The sequence below is a fragment of the Castor canadensis genome, chromosome 6 (genome assembly GCF_047511655.1).
Source record: "Castor canadensis chromosome 6, mCasCan1.hap1v2, whole genome shotgun sequence".
NCBI classification, from domain to species: Eukaryota; Metazoa; Chordata; class Mammalia; order Rodentia; family Castoridae; genus Castor; species Castor canadensis.
In genome coordinates this window covers 41,125,041-41,137,741 of record NC_133391.1, presented here as the reverse complement: position 1 = coordinate 41,137,741, position 12,701 = coordinate 41,125,041, and the positions used below count along the sequence as shown (strand labels likewise).

The window sequence follows — 12,701 nt, the reverse complement described above, 5'->3', positions numbered from 1 at the left end:
AGACCCAGGCTGGTGAAATGACTATTCTAAGCTCACTTAGCAAACAGTGACAAGGCTAAGATGGGAACCCAAGTGTTCAGAGGGATTTCCAACAGGCTGCTGTTTTCTCTCCAGCAGCTTCATCAAGGTGTCCAAAGCCGTCTAGGGTGGAGCTCAGTGGTGGAGCTCATACCTAACATGCATAAGATGGGTACTGCTCAAAAGGATTGACTGACAGTCACCCACCCTGGGTTTGCAGTAAACAGAAGTGTCACAGGATACCTATGTGATCAGAAGGGATATGGATAGCCAGACCCAGAAAAAAAAAAAAAAAACCCACAATCCAGCCAGGTATTGAGGTACACAGCTATAATTCCAGCAACTTGGAAGGATGAGTCAGAAGGATCATAAATTCAAGGTCAGCCTGGCTACATAGTGGGATCCCATCTCAAACAAAGCACATCCTGCAGGTATGGACTCCACAGATGTCTATATGTCCACACTGTGCATGTTTATTAGTGGGTGTGGAAGAGGTGGACACAGAGTTGGGGAGTGGAGTATAGGGGTGCATTTCTTACATGGTTGTTGTGTTTTGTGCGGCCCTTTGGTGTTTAGGAAGCATCTCCCACACCAATATCATTTGAGCCATTTAAGAATTGTGTGAGATAGATCAGGTCTGATCACTCCCTGTTCTACAGATGGGGGAAGAGAAGGCTCAGAGTTCAAAGTCACTGAGCTAGTTGGCACCCAGGATAGAACAGACAGCTTGTCCCACAAGCCAGCTTGGGTCATTTCATCTGTATTTCCTCCTGTGGGCAGTCTTTGAGGAGTCCTAGGGGCAGAGGCCTCAGCTGGGCATCTGTCCTGTGGGTTTCTGCAGTGCTTTGGTTATAGAGACTTCTGCAGGTTTATTCCTCTGCCATCAAGGTCTCTCCAGTTTTCATGGCTGGCCAGCTGGCAATTAGGAACAGGTCTGACAAGTTAATGGCCAGAGAAATTCAACTCTAGAGGAGTTAGATGCTGGAGCCAGTGAGGCGAGTTGGAAGTAAAGGAGAAAGAGAAAGAATCTCTCAGACCTCCACCCTCCCCCTCTGGATGCGCTCAGGGGAAAGCCACCTCAAACACACAACCTAAAGGAAGAGCCACTGGCCTCCTTAGCCCCCGGGGGCATTGGCTAATGGCTGGGGGTTCTCCACTGGGGCTAATGCTTGTGTGACAAATGAGTCCCACTGTAGGGAGGGGGAGGACAGGCCCTGTCTGGCTTCTGTAGCTGCATGATCTCTTCCTTGACTTTACCCTTACGACCAAATGCCATCTTCTTATGGAAGTAGAAATACTACCTGCCCTATCCCTGGCATGGCATTGTTGTTGAGACAGAGTCTCAACAGAGTCTGGTTTTCAGTTCCAACCCGGTGTTTTGACTGTTGGAAGTCATACTAAAGGTGGGATGACTTGCCCAAGGTCAAGGAACTATCTCTGTAGGTCTTCAGCTCCCTTCCCCTATCCTGACATCTATAGGAAAAGTGACAAAGTCTCTCCTTGGCTCAACTTGAGATGGCTCCTCCTAGCCCTCTATTCCATGGGCCCTGTCCTGGACCTGCCTAGCCCAGTGTTCAGCAAGAATGCTGCTGAGTTTAGCAAGAACTGCTAAATCCCCCTACATTTAATGTGATCAGCTTTGATATCAGATCAAGTTCCTCACCTCCCGCCCTTTATCAAGAATCCTGTTAGGCCAGTTTAGCAAGAATGCCCTTGAAGTCTTTTCTTGGTAACTGTCCATCCACTGACCCCCTCACTCTGCTGTTGCTCTGAATCCCAGCTGTCTCCAGAACTGAGCTCAGTTCTATACTGATGTCTCTTTCACCTATTGCAACAGTACTGAATAAAACATGTCATTACTACTTTTAACTACTGTGCAGTTCTATTTCTCTTTTAACAGAAGAGAAGAGGTGGCTCCCTTGTGACCAAGGACAAATTCACCTTGAGGTAGTGGGTGGGGAGCGGGGACGGGGAGAACATGGTTAACAGAGAGAAAATTCAGTGAAGTGAAACCTAGCCAGGAACTACCCCTGGATCACAGGTGAGTCTGGATGGTTCTGAGATGCCTGGGAACAGGATCTTCAACAGCTCAGCCTTCAGCAATTTAAGGAGCAGGAGCAACCCTTTGCAGACTTGGTGAGGTCATATAAAGACAAGCAACACTTTGGAGTGAGAGATCTAATTGTGTGCCTATCATTTATAACTATGACTGCTGGAGCGTTGCACCTCTTTGGCCTTGTTTTTTTCATCTGGATGGTGGGGATAAAAACACCTGCCACACAGGACTGCTGCATAGGGTCTGATACCTATTAAGTACTCAATATACACTTCTTCTTCCTGACAATTTCTGAATTAGGAGTTTTGGGTCTGGGAGTCAGGAGATGTGAGCTCCAACTCCTTTTGAATTTTATAAACTACAAAGAGCAGTAGCTCTTTGACTCTTCTCTATGCTTATTAACCAGAGAATAAGCAGACTGTGGGCAGCCAGGACTTGGTGGTTCCCAGCAATAAATAACACGTCCGCCTCGTTCCACAGGTGGTGTTGCTTTGTGGTTTCCGCTCATTCTCCACAGCTCCCATCAATATTCACTAAGTGCGTGTTCTGTGCCAGGCATATTTGGATCTTTCTCCTCCCTGCCTTACCCTCTGCATTATTCTTAGTGGCAGATACTCAGGCATTGCTCAGCCCTCCTGAGGCACTTGGTGCTGAAGAATGTGCTGATTTAACTACTGGCACTTGTACTTGCCCTCTGGTAAGCTAGCTCCTCCTGGCCAGACCTCTCATCCCAGAGCACCACCTGCCAGGGCCTGTTCCTCCTGCAACAGGTGTCACATTTGTGCCAGGAGACAGACACCCCGATCTCAGGTGACAGATAAAGCACCACCATGGGCCTCATATTCTGCCCTCACAAAGCTGGGCTATCAAATTCACCATCAGTGGGAGTTTTGCCAACATCAGACTCTTCAAAGGCCTGAAGATTACCATCTTGGCGCTTTGTGAAAATATGGCATATATATATCCCTTGGTGTCCTTTTTCAAAGACTCTCACTTGTGTTGCTCCATTGCCTCCTCTCACCCTCTCTGTTGAGCGTTGCCATCTCCATTGAGAGAGGAAAAGTCTGAAACAGGAAGGTACAGGAACGGGTGCAAGGTCACCCAGTGAACAAGGATTTGATGCAATGCAGCAAACACTTAACACGCTGCAGCCTGTTATCTTTAGTATCAGTCATGATGTGATAGATCTGGAACTTGCATTCATCTGACCCCTGCTCTGGTACTCTTGCCCATGAATCAAGTAGGCATCGGGGTCTCTTACGTGGATGAAGGAAGCCCCTCACTGCTCGCTCAGGTTGGTGTTAGAGATAATGCAGTGGAACTGGAGCTCCTACCTCCCCCACACTTCAAAGCTCAGGAAGCTTGCCTTACTTGTGGATTTATTACACATGGTTTTGACCAAACAGTCAAAGGAAATAATAAAACAAATCAAAAGAAATTTGAAAAACAAAATGTTTTTAATTCCCATGCGTGCATTATAACAGCTCAGTCAATGGGAGAAGCCCTAAGTCAGTCCTACCTTATTGTCAGCCATATTTAAATCATTGTGTGATCTGCTGAGTATTTTCCTGCCCTTCCAAAAATTTTGTGAAAATCTGCCTTCCAAAAAGCAATTGGTGCCCAAAAGGCAAGGTAAAGGTGAATGTGCTTAACTGGCAAGAGCAAATAGAAACTTGAGCACTGTTGAAGCATAGCATGTCTGAGGTGGAAGCTGCACAGCCTGATGGGGAAAATGAATCAAGCATTCACAGTACAGCAATGAGTTCTGCATCCTGAGCACATGCAGGCTTTCCTTGACAGCACTCTCCTTGGGGAACCACATACCTGTGGATACCAAGGGTCGACTGTACTTCCAACTTAGTGGTGATGGCTGCAGCGTGGTTCATTGGTAGGGTGCTTGCCTAGCATGAGCAAGAACCTGCACCTCCTCACCCCCAGCACCAGGAAACAAAACAAAAACACCTTAGCAGGTGAAAAGTACAGACTAAATTCACATGTCAGCAGAAAGTCTTATATTAATAAAGACCCTGGACTAACTAGCTGACACAAAACGTACTGGGCCATGGCCCTTTATAGGAAAATCCTCCCCAAATCAGCCTAACACATGAGTGTGTTTAAACCTCTACCAAGTTCAATAGGGCCTTTTACAAGGTTCATGGCAAGACCTATTGCACTGCTCCTAAGTAATTATAAGGCGAGCCATACTAAAAGCAGCTAACACTGATGAGCACTTATTCCATGAAGGCACCATGTTGAGTTTATTTCACTGTGAAAGGGGGAAATACACGCACATGCACACACCACTTCACACAGAATCTGCTCAGACCCTCTGCTGACTAACCTGAGAGTAAAATCATCCACCCCAAGTGAGTCTGACTTACCTCATCTCTCACTCCCACATCCTATTTATTGCTTATGTAGAAATGGATTTACCTTCATGTAAATGGAACTGGGTGTGGACAGCCCAACCCAGTGGATGATGCAAGTCCAGCCCTAAGTAAAGGGGTGAACAGTGGAGTGAAAGGGCTAAAATCCTACCCCCCCAATAAAAAAATACCAGCTCTCTATCAGAAGGGAACTGGAGCAACCCAAGAATGCCAACAGGAGAGGTGAAGCTGGGGGTACTGCCTGAAGGAGAAGAGGAAGCATGGGAGTGAGGGTGGCATCCTGTAGCAGAGGTCATGGGCAGACAGCTCTGCAGCTCAGCTCTGTCTCCAGCTTTGGGTGGGGCTCCAGAAGAAAGGGTTTACACCTTCTCTGAGCTACAGGGGAAGGACGTGCAAGAGGGGAAGAACTGATCCTTCCAGAGGTCTGGAAAGTTGGTGTGTGTGAGGGAGGGTGGCTTCACCCGTTCACCAGAGGTCTGGAAAGTTGGTGTGTGTGAGGGAGGGTGGCTTCACCTGTTCACCAGACACAAAGGACCTGAAACAGATTTTGAAGAAGCCTTGGGGTCTGTACAGACTCTCCTGAGACTAAAAGTACAAAGAGAAAAGGTGATGAAATCCAGTGACGCTAAAGAGAGACGGAGCCCTGGTCCCACTAGAAAACAGGAGGTTGTCAAGGGGACAAGAGGCCATGGCATCCAGCGCAAGGCCCTACAAGTGCCAGGAACCAGCACTTAGTTACAGTGGAAAAGGTGCCGCTCTGTCCTTGGAGAGCATTCGAGGGCAAGTAACACGTCCTCAGCAGGACAAAGCTGCTATGGCTTGAAGCCAACAAGGCCTGGACCCCCACCTTCCCAGAACCAGAAGTGGCATGGGTAGTCAGGAATAAACCCAGGGACCTGTCACCTGGGAGAGGGTCTCCAGGGCAAACCCAAGGCTCCAGTGGAGATGGGTGGAGCTAAGCCTTTCCCTTCTAATCCATGATACCCCAGGGAACTTGATGTAATAAAAGTGATTATTACTGTAACAATTAACTTTTATGAGCTAGGCATATAGGCATATATATATACATATATATATGTACATACATATATATATGCCTATTTATACATATACCTATTATATTTATATTAAATGGAACAGATTTTATTTTGGCAGTACCATGGATTAAATTCAAGTCTTGCTAGGCTAGATTATTTTAATATAATAACCCTATGAAAAAAACAAGGCTTAGAAGTTTAAAATCTTGCCAAAAGTCACAAAGGCAGTAAGTGACTGTGCCAGTATTTGAACCTAGGATGAAAGCCTGTGTCCTAATTCCACTAGGACATACTAAATGTGCTTGAGATTTATACTCATCTTCACCACCACCACCATTGTACTCATTTATTCACTTGCTTATCCCTGCTCTTCTGTCCCCTCCCCAATTATGCCAACTGGTCCACCACACACACCCAGACCATTTCCTCACTCTCTCTAATTTGGTCACTAGCATCTCTCCATAAGTGCCAAAGAAGTGCAAGGGGGAGAGTAAAGACTCAAATACATTGTCCCAAACCAGGACAAGAGAACATCTGAGCAGAACTCACTACCCTCTTCCTGGTTTAGGAGCCTCTTCCTTCTCAACAGAAACAACACAGCAGTGCTGTGTGCACAGCTGGCCCAGGGGATCTTCCATGGCTGTGCAGCTCAGCTCCCTCACAGCACAGGGGTGTATATAGCAGGGAGGTGGTGTGAGCACAGCAGAAAGGTGGGATCCTAAGGTTTCCTCTTTGATGAGCAGATAGATACGGGTAAGGCTCTGAGGAGCCTCTTCTCTCTTTGGTCCCTCATGCCTGCCGCTGCTCAAAGCCAGGCCCAGGAACCTAAAGAACAGCTGGCTGTGCCCCTAGCTTCCTGCCAAGCTGGCACCTGAGCTTCTGGAATGGTTGTGGTTGTCAGCAGGCTGTGTCTTGCCAGCCAGCAGCTTACTTCCTGCTGTCTTGGATGCTGCTTAAAGTGGACCCAAAAGAGGGCATCCTAGCCAGTGTCAGGGATGTACCTAGGTCTCGAAGCCCTACTGCAGCCTACTGTGCCCCTGCTCAACCACCAAAGGGGTGGATGAGGAGAGGGGGCAGAAAGAAAGGGCAATGCCCTTTCAATTCTGGTGCCATGGCACTGGGTTCTGTTTGCACACAGCTCAACTCAGCTCAGCTCAGTATATCTCCATTCCTCAAGCTATGGGGTGGATCAGAAGTCCCAGGTAAGGTTTGGACAGGCCCTGGGTCACCTTTAAGACACCATCATCATCACTATCATCATTGCAAAAAAAAATTAAAACAAACCACATTTAAGGGAAAATGACAGTCACAGACACAGTCCTGTATAAGAGGAATGTACACTTAAAGCCCTTAAGGAAATGAGATGATTTCTGGAAAATCTAGAGATAAGAGGGTCCAGGACTTCAAAGACTGGCCCACATCCAGTAAAGAGGTGTCTTCATCCTCAAGTGGACCTGACAAGGACCATTTAGGTTTCTTCAGGAGCCCTCAGATCAGGACTGGCTTTTTTGAATCCACTAGGTTTGTCTTGTGTCTTTCTTGTGGATGGGACAAAGATGAGCTTCTGTATATATGTTAGGGAAGATGGGGGGAGGCATCCTTTATCTTCTTGGAGTTTTTCAAAGACTCAGGGCTCAGTGGTGAGGCTCTTGCCTAACATGTGCAAGGCCCTGGGTTCCATCCCCAGCACCACAATAAAGGAGGAAGTTTGGTGATGTTCATCAGCAGACTGGGAAAAAATGAGCAAATGGATCAATGAGCCACCCAGTCACCAAGCACTTACTGAGCACCTGTTGTATACTGAGTACTCTGCTAACTGCTAGGCTAGATAGCACAAACTAAGATATTCAGCTCCATCCATTCCTAGCTAGTCAGGGTGGGTGTCCGTGGTATATGAAAGGACCCACTAGGTCCATGAACTTGTATGTGCTCTGGCCCTCTCGCTCGTGCCCACACACAGGACAGCACAAGCCAGTTCTGCTGGACACAAACAAGCAGACACTCACCAGTCAGCTGGGCTCACTGAATGCTGATGTCGCTCAATGATTTCCATTTTCCAGACTCTCAGGAACCTAAGGCAAAATGCTCTGAAAATATTTCCTAGGCTTAGGGAACTAGTCTTCAGGGTCCCAGAGCCCAGGAGGAGCAGCAGAAATAAAGGAAACCCCTAGTATATGACAGCAATGGAGGAGTTTCAGCAGAAGCATCACTAGAACTTGCCCCACATCTGACATTGCCCATAGAGGCTCTGCAGGGTTTGAGACACACAAGAGGTGGTCAAAGCTGGCTCTTTCTTCTCTTTCCTGACTGAAGGAGAGAAGTGTCTTCCACAGTTGGAGGATCTGCAGAGACAGAGGCATCGAGACAGAAAGAACCAGAATGAAAGAACTGAAAATTGATAGAAAGACTGGAAGGGAAGAATGGAGTGGGGAATGTGGCTATGAAAAGAAGAAAAGAGCATTGCCTAGCCCACCAATGAGATGAGAGGGAGCCACACACAGTGGTGCACACCTATATCCAGCTACTCGGGAGGCTAAGGCAAGAGGACTGCTTGAGCCCAGGAGCTCAGGGCCAGCCTTGACAACTTGCTGAGACCCTTGGGGGTCTCTTAAATAGTTATTTTCAAGTCAGGTGCCAGTGGCTCATGCCTATAATCCTAGCTACTTGGTAGGCTGAAATAGGGAAGATTGTGGTTTGAGGCCAGGCCAGGTTAAAAAAGTTCTCAAGACCCCATCTCAACAGGAAAAAAAGCTGGGTATAGGTGTGCATACCTGTCATCCCAGTGATGGCAGGAAGCATAAAATAGGGGGATTATGACCCAGGCTGCTGTGGGCCAAAAGCCAGACCCTATGTCCAAAATAACCAGAGCAAAAGGGCTGGAGATGACTCAAGCAGTAAAGTTCCTGCCTAGCAAGTGCAAAGCCCTAAGTTCAATCTCCAGTACCACCAGAAAAAAATTTTTTTTCAAAAAGAGAGACAAGAGGGGAGAAGTACAAAATATTTATAATAACTGGGGTATTTTATTCTTTTTTTGGCGGTCCTGGGGTTTGAATCAGGCAGGGCCTCACACTTGCTAGGCAGGTGCTCTACCACTTGAGCCACTCCTCCAGCAACTACCGTTAATAACAAAGAGCCAAAGCGGACCTAGGAGTGGAATCACACTGTTTACAAAGCTCTCCTTCATACATTACACCACTAACAGGTTACTGCCTCATGCATTCAACAGAGCTTAACAATGAGAGTTAACAAATGTACATTTGTCCAGGCCAGTCACTGTGCTAAGCACTTGACATACAGCATCTCATTTAATCTCTATAACAACCCTTTAGTAGGTATTAATGTGATTCCCATTTTACATATGAGGAACTGAGGCCCTGAATGGTAAGGCGGATGCATAGCCGCTTAAGACCTCACAGCCTAAAGAAGATGGAGCTAAGATTTATCCTGTTTTCCTTTTTTTTTTTTAATCTTCAAACAAGTATCTTATAAGGCCCTTTTGTTTGCTGTGTGAGAAGCAAGAGAATCCAGGGGAAGCAGAGAGAGGTGGGGATCAGAGACCAAAAATGTTTTCTAGGGCCACACAGGGACTTGGTGTGGGACCAGCAGCCAGGAGCCTCAGCCTCCCAGCCCTATCTCCACTTGACATCTTCTGGGACAACACACTTTTCCCTGCCCTTACTTGTGGTGCTGGGGATCAAACCCAGGACCCGGAGAACACCAGGCAAGTGCTCTAGCCTTGAGCTACATCCCTAACCCCTGGAACAATAAACTCTTTTGAGCATCTTGAGCTCCTTCTCTTTTCTACATCTGGCTCGAAAACAAATAAGATGCATTATCTGATCTGAAGGGCTGCCAGCTGCTAGACCTGCAAGATCTGAGATGGTGACTTGCCAAAGCCCAACTGAGGTTGTTGTAACCTGTTCCTGGGAAGGAGAGGGAATGGGGACAGGAAGGCATGTGTGACAGTAACTGTTCTCCAAGAGAGAAATACGGACTTTGCTTTCCTCTTCCTCACAAAACATCATTCTAATGGAATTTCAAGTGTTAGCCTGCACCAAGGGAAGAGGATAGGGTATAAGAGTCAGGTCACCACCTCAGAGTCAACCAACCTATAAGAACTCTTTCACATTCTTGGTCTTGTTCTTACTCTTATCTCAGCACCACAAATCACTTCCATTTTGCTGATGGGGACACACAGACCGGCAGGTAAGTTTATTGATTTATCTAATATCAAAAGGAAGCCAGTGTTAAAGACCAGGGCTGGAGTCACCCTTGAATTCTCGGTCCAAGGTTTGTGTGCGATAGCATGGTGTTTAGCTGTGCCTGAACTTAATCTTGGAAAGGCCTGAAAATTAGCATTGGGCAGGCAGAAACTAAGTCTTGTTCATTATTATATCCCCACTGTATAAATGAGATTAAATTAGCAGTTTCCACATATCCTAGCATGTGAGAGAGGGGTTAAATGTCCCAGACTGGATTTTATATCCCCACTGTATAAAGCAGGCATTTGATACATGTAGAATGAATGAATGACAAGGAGAGTTTATATGAGGGGCCTGGATCATTTGCCACTATGAAACAGATTAGGCATTTTCTGGTTGCAATTCTAGGTTAGGACTGATGAACACACAGACACTGGCCCTGGTGTTCTGAGAAATGATAATCACTGAAATGGTTATCAAGGTGTCTCTGCACCTGTGGACACTCTTTATCAGGGTACAGATGTCAAAGATCAGAACCCAAACTGCCTCTGAGGAAATCCTTTCTTTAGGACACTGTTTTTCTCTCTTTTGAAATGTAATTTTTAGATGTGTGTGGTGTGTGTGTTTGTGTCTGTGAAAATGTATATGTGATAATAAATTGTGAATGTCAGCTTTGATTGGATTAGGAAACAGCAGGAGATCCAGAGATGATTAGAACACGAGAGCTCTGAGCAAAGGAATGGTTTAAATTCACTGATGGATTAAAAAAATTATTTTTTGCCTTTACAGAAAACTGTACTGGGAGAATTTTGACATCGTTTATTTTTCTTTTCTTTCTTCTTCCTTTTTTTTCTGGTTTTTTTTTTGGGGGGGGTGGTCCTGGGATCGAATCCAGAACCTTTCCCATGCTAGGCAAGGACTCCACCACTGAGCTACATCCCAGCCCCATTTTAACCATTTCTAACTTACAGTCCAGTGGTATTACTACATTGGCATTGTTGTACAACCTTTGCCACCATCCAGCCCCATAACATTTCATCCTTCCAAAAGGAAGTCTGTCCACACTAAACAGTAGCTTCCATTGCCCTGGCATCCACCGTTCCATGGTCTCCCCATGCATGTGACTGCCCCAGCTACCTTCTGTACGTGGAATCAAACAATATTTGACTTATGTGTCTAGCTTGTCTCTCTTAGTATTTGTAAGGTTCATGCATGTTGTGGTATGTCAGAATTTCCTTAAGATTGAACAATATCCCACTGCATGTATGTAGCATGTTCTGTTTATCCATTCACCCATCATGGACATGGGTGGTTTCTACCTCTTCACTATTAGGAAAAACACTGCTGCAAACAGCATTTCGAGATTTTGCTTTTAATTCTTTTAGTAGGGCAGGCACTCCTTTAAACTATAAAAAGGAGAGGTGGCTCAAGCCTGTGAGTCTAGCTACACAGAGGTAGAGATCAGGAGGATCACAATTTGAGGTTAGCCCAGGCAAAAAATTTGTGAGACTCCCATCTCAACCACTGGCTGGGCACAGTTGTGCATACCTATCACCCCAGCTATGGGGGGAAGTACAAATAGAAGGATCGTGGTCCTGCCAGCCTCAGCATAAAGTGAGACCCTATCTCAAAAATAACCAACACAAAAAGGGCTGGAGGTGGCTCGAGTGGTAGAGTGCTTGCCTGGCAATGCAAAGCCAAGTTTAACCCCTAGTAACACTCCCCCCCCAAAAAAAAGTTCCCAAAAAGCAGAGCAGGTGCTAAAGGCCAAGGGAGGCTGGGCTGGAATCTTCCAAGCAACATGGTGGCAAAGAATCAGTTTAAGAATGCAGAAAGCTGCCGGGCGCAGGTGGCTCACTCCTATAATCCTAGCTACTTAGGAAGCAGAGATCAGGAGGACTGCGGTTCAAAGCCAGCCCACACAAATAGTTTGGGAGACCCTATCTCGAAAAAAATCCAACACAAAAAAGGGCTGGTGGAGTGGCCTAAAGTGTAGGCCCTGAGTTCAAATCCCAGTACTGAAAAAAAAAAGAATGCAGAAAGCCAGGGGAACTGTGGATGGAAAAAGGAGTAGTGTCTGGGTAACATCAAGCTGGAGCAATTCCAGCCCACAACAGTTTAAGAGGGAAAGCAAAACTTCTGAGTGGGCCCAGTGTGGAGCGTTCCCTAAGAACTGTGATGTCCTAGCACACCAGCCTGTGTGAAAATGGCACTTTCAACACACCCCACTTCAGAGAGCGGCTAAGTTACCTGGTCCCTCAGAAGCCCAAGCTTAGGAGAGTGCAGCTCTGCAAACTGTTGGCTGTGTATCTTCGATGAGGCAGGAACTTAAGAGTAACCATTTAAAGCTTTATTGCAATTGCATCTCACTGAACTAGGGTTACACCATTTTGGACTTGGGATTTTTTTTTGGTTTGTTTGTTTGTTTGAGACAGGGTCTCACTATATAGTCCAGGCTGGCCTGGAACTCATCAGATAGCCTAGGCTGCCTGTAAACCTTCAGTCCTCCTGCCTCAGCCTACTGAGGGCTGGGATTAGAGGTGTGTGCCACAGCCAGGTCTATCATCTGAACTCCTGGGGTGAGTCACAAATCATTCGAGCTGCATGCTGGTGATGTGTAGTATGACCATGTATCTGTCAGTGACAGATCAGGAGCCAAAAACAAGGATGGGAAAAACTGGCCCTTCACTCTAGTTTATTCCAGTTAGCATCATGGGCCTGCCCATCTTTCTGCCTTCCCTCTTGCTTTCCTAACTTAGGTCAAAGGTAATTCTGGAAAGACCACAAAGTAGCTCACAGAATCAAAGAGGGTCCCCTGTGACCAGGCCCCAGAAAGACCAGAAATCAGGGTGGCAACTGAAATTTTACCACTCAGTGTCTCAGTTCCCAACACCTCTGCATGACTCTGCTTAGGATTCAAATTCCCAGGTGTTCCATGGTGGTGTGGGCAGCACTGGGAGGAGTGATGGTGAGAACCCTGAACTCCATTAGAAAAATAGGT

The 12,701-nt window shown here is 46.5% G+C and overlaps 1 protein-coding gene across 1 annotated transcript in view; it reads right to left on the bottom strand.

Annotated features, from left to right (window-relative positions):
* B4galnt3 (beta-1,4-N-acetyl-galactosaminyltransferase 3) overlaps positions 1-12,701 on the bottom strand; it is a 91,354-nt gene that overhangs the window by 27,789 nt on the left and 50,864 nt on the right. The gene's annotated exons all lie outside the window — the stretch shown is intronic.